The sequence below is a fragment of the Geotrypetes seraphini genome, chromosome 3 (assembly GCF_902459505.1).
Source record: "Geotrypetes seraphini chromosome 3, aGeoSer1.1, whole genome shotgun sequence".
Taxonomy (NCBI): Eukaryota; Metazoa; Chordata; class Amphibia; order Gymnophiona; family Dermophiidae; genus Geotrypetes; species Geotrypetes seraphini.
Window position 1 is genome coordinate 275,766,238 of NC_047086.1, and position 17,942 is coordinate 275,784,179.

General features: G+C 46.7%; 1 protein-coding gene across 4 annotated transcripts in view; it reads left to right on the forward strand.

The window, feature by feature from the left end:
• Nucleotides 1–17,942, forward strand: part of BIRC6 (baculoviral IAP repeat containing 6) — a 1,530,571-nt gene that overhangs the window by 497,781 nt on the left and 1,014,848 nt on the right. The gene's annotated exons all lie outside the window — the stretch shown is intronic.

Sequence of the window (17,942 nt, forward strand, 5' to 3'; positions counted from 1 at the left end):
AAGTGGGGAATTAAAATAAAAAAAGAAAATTCATTGAGCTGTAAAGCAAATAACTCAATATGAAGAATTCAATCATTTAAAAAAGAAGTATCATATATACTTGAATATAAACAGAAATTTTTGGAACAAAAACATGGCCTGAAAATGGGGACCTCGGTTTATATTTGGGTCATCTCTGAAACCCCCTCCCCCTTCCCGGACCTGTTACAGGCCTCCGCTAGGCCTGTTGTAAGCACTGGTTGGCCAGTGGTGGGCCAGGACAAAAGGGATCCCGCTTGTTTCCTGTTCTGGCTGACTCTGACAAATCCCACCTCCCTCCTCCCAGATTAAAAAAAAACTTATCTTTAAAGCCCTGGTGATCCAGGGGTGAACCAGGGCAGGAGCGGTCAGTTTATATTTGAGTATACAGTATACGGTAATATGGTATTGGAGCAATAATTTTCTAAATCAATCACAAAAAATACAATGTTATTAGCCAAGTGGTAGAAATGCCCACTGAAAAACCATTTCATTAAAGTGAAGAAAAAGTCTCAACTTAATTTTATATGCAGATGGAAACCCAATGAGTTTTTCAGCCGTTCTTATTCTGTATCATGGGCAAAAAAACTCCACTACTTTTCAAAAAATGTAATCTTTCAAACCGGGAACATATCCCATCACTGTGCACAGGAAACAGGTAAAAGAACCTAAGGGAAAGTTTCACTTACCTTCACAACTGTTAATCAGACCAGGATCGCGATCCAACGCAATGATCTTCCTGCAGTAACAATTTTGGCATTAAAGTGAAGATAAGGAACCGATGTCCAGATCCAACAAAGCTCTTGTTTCACCAATGAATGGCTGCTTCAGGGAGTTCCCTCCTATTCCGTCCACAATCTGGCTCCACAGTAGCACCTGACTTGTAGTTCCTTAACTCGTGATGTCATTTTCACCAGAAACTTTATTAACAAAGCACAGTACTTAATTAAAGACCAGATTCCAAATATTAATAGAACGCATACCATTCTATTTTTTGATTAAGACCATTAGGTCAGATGGTATTCCAAAAATAAATAGATCTTTGCTCACTTTGATATAAACTAGTCTTCACATCTCCTCTCCGCGCTGTTGTAGGAATATGATCTAATGCAAAACATCTAAATTCTTCAAAAGAATGTCCTTTTTCAGCACAATGACGAGTCAGCACATCCACTTGTCTTTTATGCGTGATATTGGATCGATGCTCAAATAGTCGAGTTTTTAAACTTCTCACAGTATGCCCTATATAACAAAGATCACATGAGCATACTATTGCATATACTACACCCGTGGTTTCAAATATGACCAAACGTGTCATTTTCCAGGGTTTTTTTCTTGGAATTTGTACTAGATCTCCTTCACAAATCAATGAACAAGCTGTACAGTTATTACAGCGATATAAACCCACCCTTTCCATCCCTTTAGTGAATCATACATCCGATGGACATAACAGATCTTTTAAATTCTTATTTCATGAGAATGCCACTTTACAATCCAACTCTTGGCAATTCTGTTTTGTTTGTAACATCGGCCATAAACTTTTAATTCTCCTTCCTAACCGCTGAGAAATGCCAGAAAACCGCAATACACATGTCACAAAATCAGCGGTCCCAGAATCCTGTTTGTATTGTAAAAGCTGTTTGCGAGAACTATATCTCGCTCGTTTATAAGCTTTAGAGATCACTGATTCATATTTATTTTTCAGCACTCTTGCTTTACTCATAAAATCTTCCGTTGAATGTAGTGGAGTTTTTTGCCCATGATACAGAATAAGAACAGCTGAAAAACTCATTGGGTTGCCGTCTGCATATAAAATTAAGTTGAGGCTTTTTCTCCACTTTAATGAAATGGTTTTTCAATGGGCATTTCCACCACTTGGCTAATAACATTGTATTTTTTGTGATTGATTTAGAGATTGTTATTATTATTGTTCTAGCAATAATGTTCTACCTAATTTAGTGCACAATACAAATTTCACTCCCCACACTAATATATATATTTCATTGATCCTCAGCTGGCTTTCAACAATGTTCAAATGCTCAATGCTTTAGCCACTTTTGTAATTGGATCATACTATTTTGTTCTTTTTTCTCTAACATTAGTTCTATCCTTTATAATCAGGTTTTGCCGTAATTGAATTAATCGTATCACTTATCTGAATTTAAACTGTTGCAAAAATTGCCTCTCCCGACATATCCATATGTTCCGCCACTTATTTCTGTCAGATGGGATGATCAGTGTCACTCAGAAAAGCACACAGACAATATAAAAGCATAAACAATAACCCTTTATTATATATATATATGAATATAAGAATAAATAGCTTCACCGTGATCCCAGGCAACTACCATCCTTCACAATTGGGAATCCCTGCAATTGATAGGTGGGTGGACCAAAGGAGACTGTCCCATGGTTGCAACGTCTTGGATTCTAATGTTAGGGGCAAAGTCCCATTCTTATATAGGGTGAAAACTGCTGAGTTCATAGTTATACAGCTGATCCTGCAGTAACCAGCGTCCTTCACTACGATTCAGGCACACCTGGTCCTGTTCTTTTGTTCTTTGTTTTGGCAGCACCCAGGTCACTGAGGTCAGGATATCAGATAAGCAGACTTGTTGCAGAAACCAGCTGTCTTCACTCGGACACCTGATCAACCTGGTTTTACTGTCCTTTTGTTCTCTGTTTTGGCAACACCCAGGTCACTGAGGTCAGAAGGGTCAGGATAGGAGATAAGCAGACTTGAGGAGACATATCACGTAGTATGCTGAGTTTCAGTTACCCCCTGGCCATAGGCATAACACCATGTTTCAATTAACTTCTTCAGGGTCAAGGTTCCTCTGACATTCTTTTGTCTTTATTTTTCACATGGAGTACTTCATTGCTTTCACAGGTTAAATTTCACTCAACAGCAAACTACCGCGCGCGTTATACGCGTTTTTACCTACCGCGCATACCCCTCGCGCGTTATATGCCTGAGCGCGGTATACAAAAGTTTTTAAACATAGTTCCCACCCCGCCCGACGCCCGATTCACCCCCCCAGCAGGACCGCTCGCACCCCCACCCCGAACGACCGCTCGCACGCGCTCCCACCCGCACCCGCATCCACGATCGGAGCAAGAGGGAGCCCAAGCCCTCTTGCCCGGCCGACTCCCCGACGTCCGATACATCCCCCCCCGGCAGGACCACTCGCACCCCCACCCCGAAGGACCGCCGACTTCCCGACAATATCGGGCCAGAAGGGAGCCCAAACCCTCCTGGCCACGGCGACCCCCTAACCCCACCCCGCACTACATTACGGGCAGGAGGGATCCCAGGCCCTCCTGCCCTCGACGCAAACCCCCCTCCCCCCCCCAACGACCGCCCCCCCAAGAACCTCCGACCGCCCCCCCAGCCGACCCGCGACCCCCCTGGCCGACCCGCGACCCCCCTGGCCGACCCCCACGACCCCCCACCCCCCTTCCCCGTACCTTTGGTAGTTGGCCGGACAGACGGGAGCCAAACCCGCCTGTCCGGCAGGCAGCCAACGAAGGAATGAGGCCGGATTGGCCCATCCGTCCTAAAGCTCCGCCTACTGGTGGGGCCTAAGGCGCGTGGGCCAATCAGAATAGGCCCTGGAGCCTTAGATCCCACCTGGGGGCGCGGCTTGAGGCACATGGGCCCAACCCGACCATGTGCCTCAGGCCGCGCCCCCAGGTGGGACCTAAGGCTCCAGGGCCTATTCTGATTGGCCCACGCGCCTTAGGCCCCACCAGTAGGCGGAGCTTTAGGACGGATGGGCCAATCCGGCCTCATTCCTTCGTTGGCTGCCTGCCGGACAGGCGGGTTTGGCTCCCGTCTGTCCGGCCAACTACCAAAGGTACGGGGAAGGGGGGTGGGGGGGTCGTGGGGGTCGCGGGTCGGCTGGGGGGGCGGTCGGAGGTTCTTGGGGGGGGCGGTCGTTGTGGGGGGAGGGGGGTTTGCGTCGAGGGCAGGAGGGCCTGGGATCCCTCCTGCCCGTAATGTAGTGCGGGGTGGGGTTAGGGGGTCGCCGTGGCCAGGAGGGTTTGGGCTCCCTTCTGGCCCAACTACACAAAGGTACGGGGAAGGCGGGTGGGGGTGTCGTGGGGGTCGGCCAGGGGGGTCGCGGGTCGGCTGGGGGACGGGCGGAGGTTCTTGGGGGGGGCGGTCGTTGGGGGGAGGGGGTTTGCGTCGAGGGCAGGAGGGCCTGGGATCCCTCCTGCCCGTAATGTAGTGCGGGGTGGGGTTAGGGGGTCGCCGTGGCCAGGAGGGTTTGGGCTCCCTCCTGGCCCGATATTGTTGGGGAGTCGGCGGTCCTTCGGGGTGGGGGTGCGAGTGGTCCTGCCGGGGGGGGATGTATCGGACGTCGGGGGGGGCATCAGGCTTTCAGGATGGGGACAGACCTTCAAGGGGGGACAGGACTTCAAGGGGGGACAGTGCACGGAAAGTCAGGGGGGGTGAACGGAGAGTCTGGACAGCGAACGGAAAGTCAGGGCAGTGCACGGAAGTCAGGGGGGTGAACGGAGAGTCGGGACAGCGCACGGAAAGTCAGGGCAGTGCACGGAAGTCAGGGGGGGTGAACGGAGAGTCGGGACAGCGCACGGAAAGTCAGGGCGGGCGAAAGGAGCGTCGGGCATCATGCGCGGTATACCCGTGAGCGCGGTATACAAAAGTTTTTGTACATATCATCGTGATTTCTGCGCGCTATACCCGTGTGCGCGTTTTACACGGGTGCGCGTTATATCCGCGAAAATACGGTACTACTCTTTAGAAGCCAGCTGAGGATCGATGGGATGGAAAAAAAAAAAAATATATATCCTATATAATAAAACCCTAGCTGCGCATGCGCACTTACCTGCGTGCTTCCGTGATCTCTGATCTGTGACTAGTAGGTCTGTGGCCAGCAGGAGTGTGTATGCGGTGGCCAGACAAATCAGAAAAGGAGAAACACAGCACAGACGGCGACTCCCCCCTCCCGCCATCACTCGCCGCCAAAACCACCACCACCACCAAAGCCTCCTCCTTCTCGCCGGCTCACCCGCATTTAAATTTAGAGAAACGTGCTGCACCGCACTAACGCTGGCCTCGCCGTCTTCTGTCCACTGTGACCCGCCCTCTCTGACTATTTCCTGTTTCCGCTAGGGTTGGCCGCAGTGGATAGAAGATGCCGAAGCCAGCGGTAGCATGGTGCAGCGCTTTTCTCTCAATTTAAATGTGGCGGCTGGGAAGGGGGCGTCGGGAAATGCTGCTGCTGCACAGGGAAGGCGGGGAAATACTGCTGCTGCACAGGGAAGTGTGTGTGTGGGGGGGGGGGGAAATGCTTCTTCTGCACAGGGAAGGCCGGGAAATGCTGCTGCTGCACAGGGAAGGCCGGGAAATGCTGCTGCTGCACAGGATAGTGTGTGTGGGGGGGGGGAATGCTGCTGCTGCACAGGGAAGGGTGGGAGGGAAATGCTGCTGCTGCTACACAGGGAAGAGGAGGGGACGGAGAGGGAAAGGGGGCCTGGGAGCAATCTTGGTTTGCTTTGGGGAAGGGGAGACAGAAGGGGGCCATGGAGAGACAGAAAGACAGGCAAGCAGGTAGCGCATTAGAACGAAAGACAGACACACAGAAAGACAGCAGACATTGGCTCATGGAACCCATCAGTTCTTACTCTTCTGCGGAGCTAAGAAATTGTGTTTTTAGAGTGTCTCCAAATGCACAATTTTCCTTCATATTTTTTTGTTCTTCCGATAATTATTTTGTTTTGCTAGTGTGTTAAATTATCTTCCACAAAATTTTTTTCCACGATTTTGGGGCCTACGGGCTTATCTCAGCCTCTTAGTAGGCTAGCTGCATCGATCGACTTTCAGGGTCTAATTCACTCGACCACCCCTACAATTGAGTCTTTTGACCTCGCTGCAGCTAATTTTCCATTGATGTCCAAGCCTTCCAGCAGGTTTAAAAAGTGTTCTTGGTGCAACAGGATCATCTCTATTACTGATCCACACAGTTGGTGCCTTCAGTGTCTTGGTCCTGAACACTGGGTTGACACTTGTTTCCACTGTGCCACTTCTTCAAAAGCATTCTTTAAAGACTCAGCTTATTCATCAGGAGAAACTTTTTGGATCTTCTCTTTTGATGATGTCTTCTCCGGAAGCATCGGCTTCAAAGTTGGCACGTCATCCCACTCAGTGTTGGCTCCAGTGGTTCCATCAAGTTCTCCACTTAAGTAGTGAGCACATGCTTCTTCCTCGACCCTCAGGCATCAAGTAAGTTGATACACACCAAAAGTTGACACAAGAGGTAGAGGTTTCCTTCACTGCAGTTAGTGTCTCCTCGAAGTCACCATTGCCTCGATGCACTGAGGCATGCACTGCACTATCTGTACAGACAACATCTGCGATACCGGTGCAGTCCTTACAGGAGCAACTTAGAGAGTTTCTTCACAGGGAAATGGCACTTATGTTGCAATCGTAACCAGTCTCTTGTTACCTCCATTGATACTGTCAAATATCGCTCCACCAAAAACTCCAGTTCCGAGACTTTCATATAACATTGGCATCACAGTTTTTCATCGTACTCCACTTTGGATTAGCACTGAGACACTGATCGGAGCTTTTTCAGGTACTACAATAATAGGTCTTCATATCAACACTGATCTAAATCAAGAAACTAAATCAAGAGATGTGCCCTTTCTCTTAAAAGAACTGATTATGATTCAGATTTCTTGGATCTTACATACTCAGATCAGTACTCTCTGCCCCAGAACCCTATAGTATCATTTCTTATTTTTCTCTATCTCTAGGCAAAAGTCTCCACTAGAGTTTTTCATTCACTGGATTCGTATGCCAAGTGGGGAATGCCCTACCAGTGAAAATGGAATTTGTATTTGATCCTTGTATTTTGAACAAATCCCTAAGGATTGCTTGAAATTTCCATTTCATCATCTTATGAAAGAAACCATGTTTAAAAATTGGAGACCCCTCTACTTGTGCATGTCCAGGTATATCCAGGGTTTGACAAACCTCAACTACAACATCACTCCTCCTTGGTTGAGTCTCCCCTGAAAAGATCATCCAGTACTAGAACATATGCCAGTACTTCTCCTGGAAGGGAGGATCAAACCCTGGACAAATTTGGTAGATGTCTCTATCAAAATTCCATGCTTACGAGTCATATCGTAAGTTATAACTTTTATATGACTTTCTACTTTAAACTGTTAGTCCAGCAGTTGGCCACCTTTGAACAGCACATACCAAGACATCACTGATAATCTGATTGAAACCAGAAAGTTCATGGCCAGATCAGTGTTCAGTGCATTTGATGTCACGTCCAGAGCTTCAGTTCTCTCTAATTGCCTTGCATTAACAGACTTAGCTGTGAGTCTCCGACTTGGACGCTAATGTACAAGATTGCCTTGACAATATTCCTTGTCTGGGGGATGAATTGTTTGCTGATGAGATAGAACAAGCCACTGAAAAAATGACTAAACATGGGCAAAGTATGACAACTTTGGTTACTTTGAAGTCTTTTAAGCCATCAGAAGGAGAGAGTCAAGATGGCGGTGGTATGAGAAGCCTTCTCTTTCCTCTGTTAAATCTTATTTCCTCTTCCACTTCATAGGAAAAAGGATAAGACTTTGTTAACTCGAATTAAATCCTGGTGCCTGTGGCTCAGGGTGACTAAAGTAGGGAAAATCCTGTTATAAATCCCGTGTTTTAGGGTAGCCACTGATTTGTTATAGAACCTGCATTTCTGTTTAAAATACTGTGTTTTAAGTGGTATAGAGCCTATATTTCTGACTTACTAGTTTTCAGCCATTGTTTTCTGCTGATTAGGTGGAGAAGGGAGGGGCTCTGTTTTACTTCTAAGGTTAACTGCATTATCTTTGGGACAGTGCTGTGAACAAGGTTGCCCTGGAACTTCAATAAGATAAGTTGCTCTGCATTTCATATTCTGCTCTTTTCACTGGTTTTCAGCATTATATCTGCTTAATTTCTCTTCTCATCCCTGTTTCTTACTTAAAAAAAGAAAAAAAAAAAGCACAAAAAAATAAACCCTTCTCTTTCCTCAGTTAAATCTTATTTCCTCTTTCCCTTCTTAGGAATAAGGGTAAGACTTATAGTCCCACCAACCCCAGGGTCCACTATTCATATATAAAGACCCATATAATCAGGACTACTCAAATCAAGTCACTTCACAACCAATCAAGATGACCTTTATTCTATGCAATCACTGTGGTGCTTTAATTCCAAGACATACTATTTGGAGGCTTAAGGCTTGCCCCATCTATCTTCAACTTGCTAGTATTAAGGAGGAGCTCTGCAAACTTAAACAGGAATTGAATACAATTAAAGCAGCTTCTATCACTCCACAAAATCATACCAACTTACCACCTCTACCTCAAAGAATAAAACAGCCCAGGAATAAATCGGTCACAGTAGGCTCAGGAAGACTGCGACATGTAACACAGAAACATCCATCTTCACTAATATTACCTCTACAGAATTCCTTCGCTCCACTAGTGCACTGCGATACTCAAGAAAATAGAAGGGAGGTGGGACTGGAACCAATGAAGGTAACTCAAGAGAACAAGCGCACCCTAAGCACAAATAAAAAAGCCAAAAACAGAAAACTATTACTGTTGGGGGATTCCATCATCAGAGGCATTAACCTTGGAACACAGGGCGAGGAGACCAAAATAGTGAAATGTCTTCCAGGATCCTCAGCTACCAGGAGTTCCAGGCAAATACTGACTATAATTAAGAAAGAAACTAAGGATTTTAACACTGATGTTGTTATCCATCTGGGAACAAATGACCTGGCCAACAACTCCACACTTGCAGCACAGAAAGCTTTTCAGGAGCTTGGTGAGGGCGTGAAACCTTTTGTAAATACTTTAGCTTTTTCTGAAATACTGCCTGCATATTTAAAGGGAGAGCAAAGAGTGAAAAACACAGAGGACTTTAATAGATGGCTCAGAGCCTGGTGTCATCAAGAAGGCTTCAGGTACATAGGAGGATGGGGAAATACATGGAAGGACAAGAAGCTATATTGCACTGATGGGCTACATATTACTACAGCAGGAAAAAGAAACCTTGCAGAGAAATTTAGACAATATTTTTCTAGGCATTTAAACTAGAAGGTGGGGGTAGTGTATGTACGAAGGACAATTATAGAGACCATCCCCGGCAAAAGAAAAGATGTGATAGTAGTAAAGGCTGCAACATAAGCAATATCAGCAACTCATTTCTTAGTATTGCAATGGAAAGTGAAACGACACAAAAATCCATACGAAAAAGGAGATTATCGCTGAAAAATAGCTGGAAAGCGATGACCACAAATGCTCACAGTCTAAGCAACAAAGTTCATGATCTGCAAGCCCTGATGTTAGAGGCAGATCTAGATATTGTCGCTATCACAGAGACATGGTTCAGTGAATCACATGGATGGGATGCAAACATACCGGGATATAATCTTTTTAGGAAGGACAGAGATGGTCATAAAGGTGGAGGAGTAGCTCTCTATGTAAAGATCAATATCCAAGCGACCGAGATGCAAGGGACCTGGGGAGAGGAAGAAGCGATATGGATTGCTCTGAAAAGAGAAGATGGAACTTCTATCTACATGGGTGTAGTCTACAGACCTCCGACTCAATCGCAGCAAATTGATAAGGATCTGATTGTGCATATCCAAAAATTTGGAAGGAAAGAGGAGGTTCTGCTGTTGGGAAGTAGCAATCATCAAACGGTTTGGTTTGATATAACGGCTAAAGTGGAGAGCGGCCGCACGATACTTAAAGTCCTAGATTTCAAACGTACGGACTTTAATGCAATGGGAAAGTACCTGAAGAAAGAGCTGTTAGGGTGGGAGGACATAAGAGAAGTGGAAAGACAGTGGTCTAAGCTGAAAGGAGCGATAAAAATGGCTACGGACCTTTATGTGAAGAAAATCAATAAAAACAAGAGAAAAAGGAAGCTGATATGGTTCTCCAACCTAGTGGCTGAGAAAATAAAGGCGAAAGAGTTGGCGTTCATGAAATATAAAAAAACCCAAGAAGAGGAGAGCAGAAAGGACTACAGGGTGAAACTGAAAGAAGCCAAGAGAGAGATACGTTTGGCGAAGGCACAGGCGGAAGAACAAATGGCTAAAAATGTAAAAAAGGGAGATAAAAATTTTTTCAGATATATTAATGAAAGGAGGAAGATAAAAAATGGAATTGCTAGGCTAAAAGATGCTGGGAACCAATATGTGGAGAGTGATGAGGAGAAAGCAAATGTGCTAAACAAATACTTCTGTTCTGTGTTCACAGAAGAAAATCCTGGAGAAGGACCGAGATTGTCTGGCAAAGTTACACGAGAAAATGGTGTAGATTCTGTGCCGTTCACGGAGGAGGGTGTTTATGAGCAACTTGAAAAACTGAAGGTGGACAAAGCGATGGGACCAGACGGGATCCATCCCAGGATACTAAGGGAGCTCAGAGAGGTTCTGGCGAGTCCTATTAAAGACTTGTTCAACAAATCTCTGGAGACAGGAGTGATTCCTGGGGATTGGAGGAGAGCGGATGTGGTCCCTATTCATAAAAGTGGTCACAGGGAAACTACAGGCCGGTGAGCCTCACTTCAGTTGTTGGAAAAATAATGGAAGTGTTGCTGAAAGAAAGGATAGTGTACTTCCTTGAATCTAATGGGTTACAGGATCCATATGTCATCCAAGGAGCCTGGTATGGTCAGTGAAAAAGTGTACTGTCACTAACTTCTTTAGAAGTTTCGAAGCCGCCCATACCACAATGAGCAAGTACCTTCCCACTCGACATCGGCTCACGCGACCATCAGTTCAATTAAAAAGCTAAGCAGCCAACTAGGGGAGGTGGGAGGGTTGTGAGACTATCTGCCTGCTGTCCCTGGATAACACCTGTTACAGGTAAGTAACTCTGTTTTATCCATGGACAAGCAGGCAGCATATTCTCATAGATGGGACTCCCTAGCTACTTCTTAAGGGATGGAGTGAAGTTGGCACTTATGTAGAGATGAGGCATATAATATAAAGGCGTAACAAAGACAGGACATTTAGATAAACAGAGATCAGTTATGAAAGGACATTTAGTGGCTTGGCAAGGTAGGAGGAGTCAGCGAGTCTGGAGGCATATCGAGGTCTTAGAGGGGGGGGCAGGGAAGGAGGGAGGGGTGAGTTAGAGGAATTTGTCAAAGAGATAGGTTTTTACTAACTTCCTGAACAATTGGTAGGGCGGAGAATTGGAAATGAGGGCGGTTAGGCAATTGTTCCATTTGCCCCCTTGGAATGCTAGGGATCTATCGAGAAATCTCTTGTAGAGGCAGCCTTTTAGGGAGGGAAAGGCGAACAGGTAAGTGTTTCGTGTGCGAGAGGGGCCTGCGATTTCAAGTTGCTCAGAGAGGTAGATTGGAGAAGAGCCTGTTAGGTTTTCAGGCAGAGGCAGCGAACTTAAAGATGAACCTTGCCTCTACTGGTAGCCAGTGGAGTTTGGTGTAATAGGGGCTTACATGGTCATATTTTTTGAGATCGTAGATGAGGCGAATGGCCGCATTTTGGACTATTCTTAAACGTTCATTGGTATTTTTATAGGACCCCAGGTATATGATGTTGGAGTAGTCTAGTATGCTTAATATTAGAGATTGGACCAGTAGTAGAAAGGAGAGGTGGTCGAAGTAACGTTCCTTCGCTCTTGAGTTGTTTTGAGACATTGTGATATATCCAAACTTTTTGATCTGTTTGGCATTTCCAGTCTTTTCAGAGGAAATCTTTTTGTTTGACAAGTAATACATCCTATTAATTGGTGGAATATTGTTTGAAGGAATACTTAAATTTTCAATAAGATATCTCTTAAAAAGATTAATAGGCATAGTACCTGAAACAGAAAAATTCAAGAGACGAAGGTTCAACCTACAATTAAAATTCTCAATATATTCCATTTTTCTATGAATGGAAATACTGTTCTTAATGGTTGCCAATTTAAATTGTTGTAAACTTTGTATGTTCTTCTGAGTTTGCTTGGCTTGGTCAGAGAAGTCTTTTTTCATCGAATCTACTGATTTAGTCAAAGTATCTAACTGAGATGAAATTTTTGATACCTCCAAAGTAGATTTTGTTGAAGAAATTTCCATCCGTTGAAGGAGCAGCCAGATGTCTTTCAACGAAGCCTCCGTGACTGCAGTTATTCCTCCTGCTCCATCAGCTGAACTTCCCAGCACTACTGCTTCAGCTGCTGTGTCCCTGTTGGGAGACCCCGTGGAAGTCTTTCCGGGTTCACAGGTCTCTTGCTACAGCATGCCTTTAGTAGCTGGACACGGGGGCTTAAAGGGCACCGGAGGAGACAAAGATGTTTCCATTCCCGTTGGGGAGAAATGCTTTTCAATACCACTCCCCATGGAAGGGTCCACCTCTCCAGAATAACACACTGCTGCCGGTAAAGCCGCAAAGAAGCGGTCAACAGTCTGATATACCAGGGTGGAAGTAAGTGCTAGCAGGGGTGCAGCTCTAACCACCCCTTTCCTCTTCGTGTGCAGCATAATTTTTAGAGATGCCGCCACACTCCAGATAGAAAAACGAGCCCAGAATACCTCCCAGGCTCAGGAGGAATAACAAACAATGCTGCGAGGCAGCGGCTCCCGATTCTTTTTTGTTATGAAGAGAAACATAGTAACATAGTAGATGACGGCAGATAAAGACCCGAATGGTCCATCCAGTCTGCCCAACCTGATTCAATTTCAATTTCAATTTTTTTTATTTCAATTTTTTTCTTCTTAGCTATTTCTGGGCAAGAATCCAAAGCTTTACCCGGTACTGTGCTTGGGTTCCAACTGCCGAAATCTCTGTTAAGACTTACTCCATCTCATCTACACCCTCCCAGCCATTGAAGCCCTCCCCAGCCAATCCTCCACCAAACGGCCATATACAGACACAGACCGTGCAAGTCTGCCCAGAACTGGCCTAGTTCAATATTTAATATTATTTTCTGATTCTAAATCTTCTGTGTTCATCCCACGCTTCTTTGAACTCAGTCACAGTTTTACTCTCCACCACCTCTCTGGGGAGCGCATTCCAGGCATCCACTACCCTCTCCGTAAAGTAGAATTTCCTAACATTGCCCCTGAATCTACCACCCCTCAACCTCAAATTATGTCCTCTGGTTTTACCATTTTCCTTTCTCTGGAAAAGATTTTGTTCTACGTTAATACCCTTCAAGTATTTGAACGTCTGAATCATATCTCCCCTGACTCTCCTTTCCTCTAGGGTATACATATTCAGGACTTATCCCAGGACAAGCAGGCAGCTATTCTTGACTGATGGGTGACGGCACCGACAGAGCCCCGGTACGGACTCTTTTAGAGTGATTGCACTCTAAGAACTTGGAAAGTTCTGGTAGGCCGCACCGCGCACGCGCGAGTGCCTTCCCGCCCGACAGAGGCGCGCGGTCCCCAGTTTTCTTGTTTCCGCGGAGCTAAGAAGACGCACGTTTCAACGGCTGTTGAACTTTTTCTAATTTTTTCGCCTTCCCGCTCGCGTAAACTTCTTGGGAAATATTGTTTCCCTCTTTTTATTTATTTTCCTTAAAAAAAAAACAAACGAATTTTGGGTTTTCTTCCATTTTTTTTTTTTCGTTTTGCCCCGGCGGGGCCTGCTGCCACCATCGAGGCCTCGGCCTTCGATTTGGCAGAAGCCGTGTTTACGTTCATGCCCCCCCAACCCGGCTTTAAAAAGTGCCAGCGGTGCGCGAGGCCTATTTCTAACTCTGACCCGCACAACTGGTGTTTGCAGTGCCTCGGACCTGACCATCGGGCGTCCACCTGCACACGCTGTGCCACTCTCCAGAAAAGAACCCTTAAAAACCGTCAAATTCAGCAACTGTTATTATTCGGTACCAACATGTAGGACTCGGCGGCACCGGTCCCTACTTCGACCCCGACGCAGTCGGCACCCGTCTCGTCGACGCCGCGCGATACCGCGTCGGCGTCGCACCAGTCAGGTAAGCCGGCTAAGAAGCCTTCCCTGCTGGAGCGGCCTCCAGTCAAAGTAGCAGAGAGCCCAATCCTGCCGACCGCGAGGCGCCCACGGAAGCGCTCCGCTCCGATAGAGGTAAGCCCCTCGACATCGGGTTCCTCTTCGGAGTGTAGAGCGGCACCCAAGGTACCGCAGAAGAGAAAAGCGGTACCTGTGCCTTCTTTAGACGAGCGCATTTCTGCCGTCTTACAAGTGCAATTGGAGAATCAGTTAAAGCAACTCCTTCCTGCACTACTGGTACCGAACCTTCCGGTACCGGTCCGGTCTGAGCCATCGGTGCCGATAGTTCCACAGCCCATGCTCTCGGCTTCCTCTTTGTCGGCACCGACACAGTCTACTTCCATGCCAGTCCTAGCACCGGAATCGACTGCTCAGCATCAGGCTGTTCAGACGTCGGTACCGGTGCAACTGCAATCTCCCGGTACCGTCTCTATGAGATCAGGAAAATCGGTACGCAAATCCCGACACCTAGATCCCTCCACTCCGGAATCTCGACGCAGTTTTCAAATTCGAGACCCTGATCTGTGGGGTGATTCAGAAGACCCTATGCTCTCTGAAGGGGAATGTTCATCTGGTGATGAGGATCCTTCTACTTTAGATCCATCCTCTAGACCAGATGTAACTTCATTTTCATCCTTTTTAAAAGAGATGTGTGACTCTCTCTCTATTCCCTTGGAGGCTGAGTCGAAAAAATCCAAAGCTTTTCTTGAAGCACTGGATTTTGACCAACCTCCAAGGGAATATCTCAAGTTACCTCTCCATGATATCTTGAGAGAAACTTTTTACAAGAATTTGGAGACACCCTTGACTATCCCTGGAGCACCTCGCAAATTGGACTCCTTATACAAAGTCATCCCAATTCCTGGGTTTGACAAACCACAGCTCCCACATGAGTCCCTATTGGTTGAATCCACTCTAAAAAAATCCACGGGAGCTAGTGTGTACGCCTCAGTCCCTCCTGGCAGAGAGGGAAAGGCCATGGACAAATTTGGCAAACGGCTATACCAAAATGCCATGTTAGCCAACAGGTCAGGGAATTATGCATTCCACTTCTCCTTTTATCTTAAACATCTCGTTCAAGATCTAACTACTTTTGAGAAGTACCTCTCTGACCGTAAAAAATCTGCTTTTCGCCACACTACTTCATCACTGTTGCAGCTTAGGAAGTTCATGGTCAGGTCGATACATGACACCTTTGAGCTGACCTCTCGGGCCACAGCTATGTCGGTGGCTATGCGTCGACTGGCGTGGCTCAGAGTGTCAGAACTGGATGTCAATCATCAAGATCGACTGGCTAATGCACCGTGCCTGGGGGATGAGCTGTTTGGAGAATCCATGGACTCCACCACTCAAAAGTTGTCGGCACATGAAACTAGGTGGGATACTCTCCTCAAAACCAAAAAGAAAACCCCACCTTCCAGGCCTTTTCGCCAGCAGTCGGCCTACCAACGTAGATTTGTTGCTCGTCCTTTGCCACAAGCCCCGCAACAACCCAGACGTCAGCGGCAACAACAGAGGCCAGCTGCTAGACCAGCACAGCAGCAACAACAGGTGAAGCCTCCCCCTTCACAAAAATCCACTCAACCCTTTTGACTTAGTTCTCCAGGACATAGCCGGTCTCCATCCTGCTGCCCATCTTCCGCAGCCCATAGGAGGACGCCTTACTCTCTTCATAAGCCGTTGGGAATCCATCACCTCGGACCAGTGGGTCCTCAACATCATCCGCCACGGCTACTCTCTCAACTTTCAGACTCTTCCGGGCCAAAGTTTTCCAAAAGAGTCTGCTTTGAACTCTTCTCAGTCCTCCCTCCTTCTTCAGGAAGTTCAATCCCTCCTCCTTCTGAACGCCATAGAGGAAGTTCCTCTAGATCAAAAGGGGCAGGGATTCTACTCACGTTATTTCCTAGTCCCCGAAAAAACAGGAGATCTCAGATCTATTCTAGATCTTCGGGACCTCAACAAATGCTTGGTCAAAGAGAAATTCAAAATGTTGTCTCTGGCCACTCTTTACCCCCTTCTCAATCAAGGCGACTGGCTATGCTCCCTCGATCTCAAAGAAGCATACACTCACATACCGATCGATCTAGCCTCCAGGAAGTATCTTCGCTTCATGATCAATCGTTGTCACTACCAGTACAAGGTACTGCCCTTCGGTCTTGCCTCCTCTCCAAGAGTGTTCACCAAATGCCTGATTGTGGTGGCTGCTTTTCTTCGTACCCACCACCTTCAGGTGTTTCCTTATCTGGACGATTGGTTGATCAAGGCCAATGCACCTCAGTCAGTTCTCACGGCCACCAACCAGACCATTCTGTTTCTCCGTTTGCTGGGATTCGAGATCAATCTACCCAAATCTCATCTCATCCCCACTCAGAGACTTCAATTCATTGGAGCAGTCTTAGACACAGTCCTCATGAGAGCGTTCCTACCGTCCAACCGTCTTCTCATGCTTCAATTTCTATGTCAACAGGTGCTTCTACAGGCGTCCATCTCTGCCAAGCGCATGATGGTTCTCTTGGGTCACATGGCGTCTACAGTTCATGTCACCCCTTTTGCACGTCTTCACCTACGCACCCCTCAATGGACCCTAGCCAACCAGTGGTCCCAAGCGATGGATCCCTGCTCACGACACATATCTGTAACATCATCTCTTCGTCAGTCTCTACAATGGTGGTTGATATCCTCAAATCTATCCAGAGGTCTTCTGTTCCATCTACCTCCCCATCAACTGGTTATCACCACCGACCACCGACGCCTCCCCTTATGCCTGGGGAGCTCATTTGAACGAGTTCCAAACACAGGGACTTTGGACAGCCCAGGAAAAGAAGCATCAAATCAATTTCCTGGAACTCAGAGCGATGTTTTATGCCCTCAAGGCCTTCCAACATCTCCTCTTTCCTCAAGTTCTCTTGCTGTGCACAGACAATCAGGTTGCGATGTACTACATCAACAAGCAGGGTGGGACGGGTTCTCGCCTCTTGTGCCAGGAAGCCCAGAAGATCTGGACTTGGGCCATAAATCACCATCTGTTCCTGAAAGCTATCTACATTCAGGGAAAACAGAATTGCTTGGCAGACAAGCTCAGCAGAGTTCTCCAGCCTCACGAGTGGACACTCCATCCTCTCACTCTGCAGTCCATCTTCACTCAGTGGGGCACTCCTCAGATAGACCTCTTTGCAGCCCCTCACAATCACCAGCTGCCCCTCTTCTGCTCCAGACTCTACACTCCTCACCGTCTGGCAGCGGATGCATTTCTCCTCGACTGGTCCAATCTGTTTCTGTATGCTTTCCCTCCTCTGCCTCTCATGTTGAGAACCTTGTTCAAGCTCAAGAGGGAACGAGCCACCATGATTCTGATTGCTCCACGGTGGCCCAGGCAACATTGGTTCTCCCTTCTACTTCAACTCAGTTCCAGGGAACCTTTTCTTCTTCCACTGTTTCTTTCTCTGCTTACACAACAGCAGGAGACCCTTCTACATCCCAACCTCCAGTCTCTGCACCTGACAGCTTGGTATCTCTCGGGCTGACTTCTCATGATACACTTTTATCTCAGCCTGTTCGTTCAATTCTGGATGCCTCCAGGAAACCTGCCACTCTGCAATGTTACCATCAGAAGTGGACACGTTTTTCTTCCTGGTGTTTCCTCCATCAACATAATCCCACTTCCCTTGCAGTGGAGACTTTATTGGATTATCTCCTTTCTTTGTCTGACTCTGGCCTCAAGTCTTCTTCAGTCAGAGTCCACTTAAGTGCTATTTCGGCGTTTCATGAGCCAGTCCATGGAAAGCTCCTCTCAGCTCATCCCCTGGTGTCCAGGTTCATGCAGGGTCTTTTCAATGTTAAACCACCTCTTAAAGCCCCTCCTGTTATCTGGGATCTTAATGTGGTTCTTTCCGTCTTAATGAA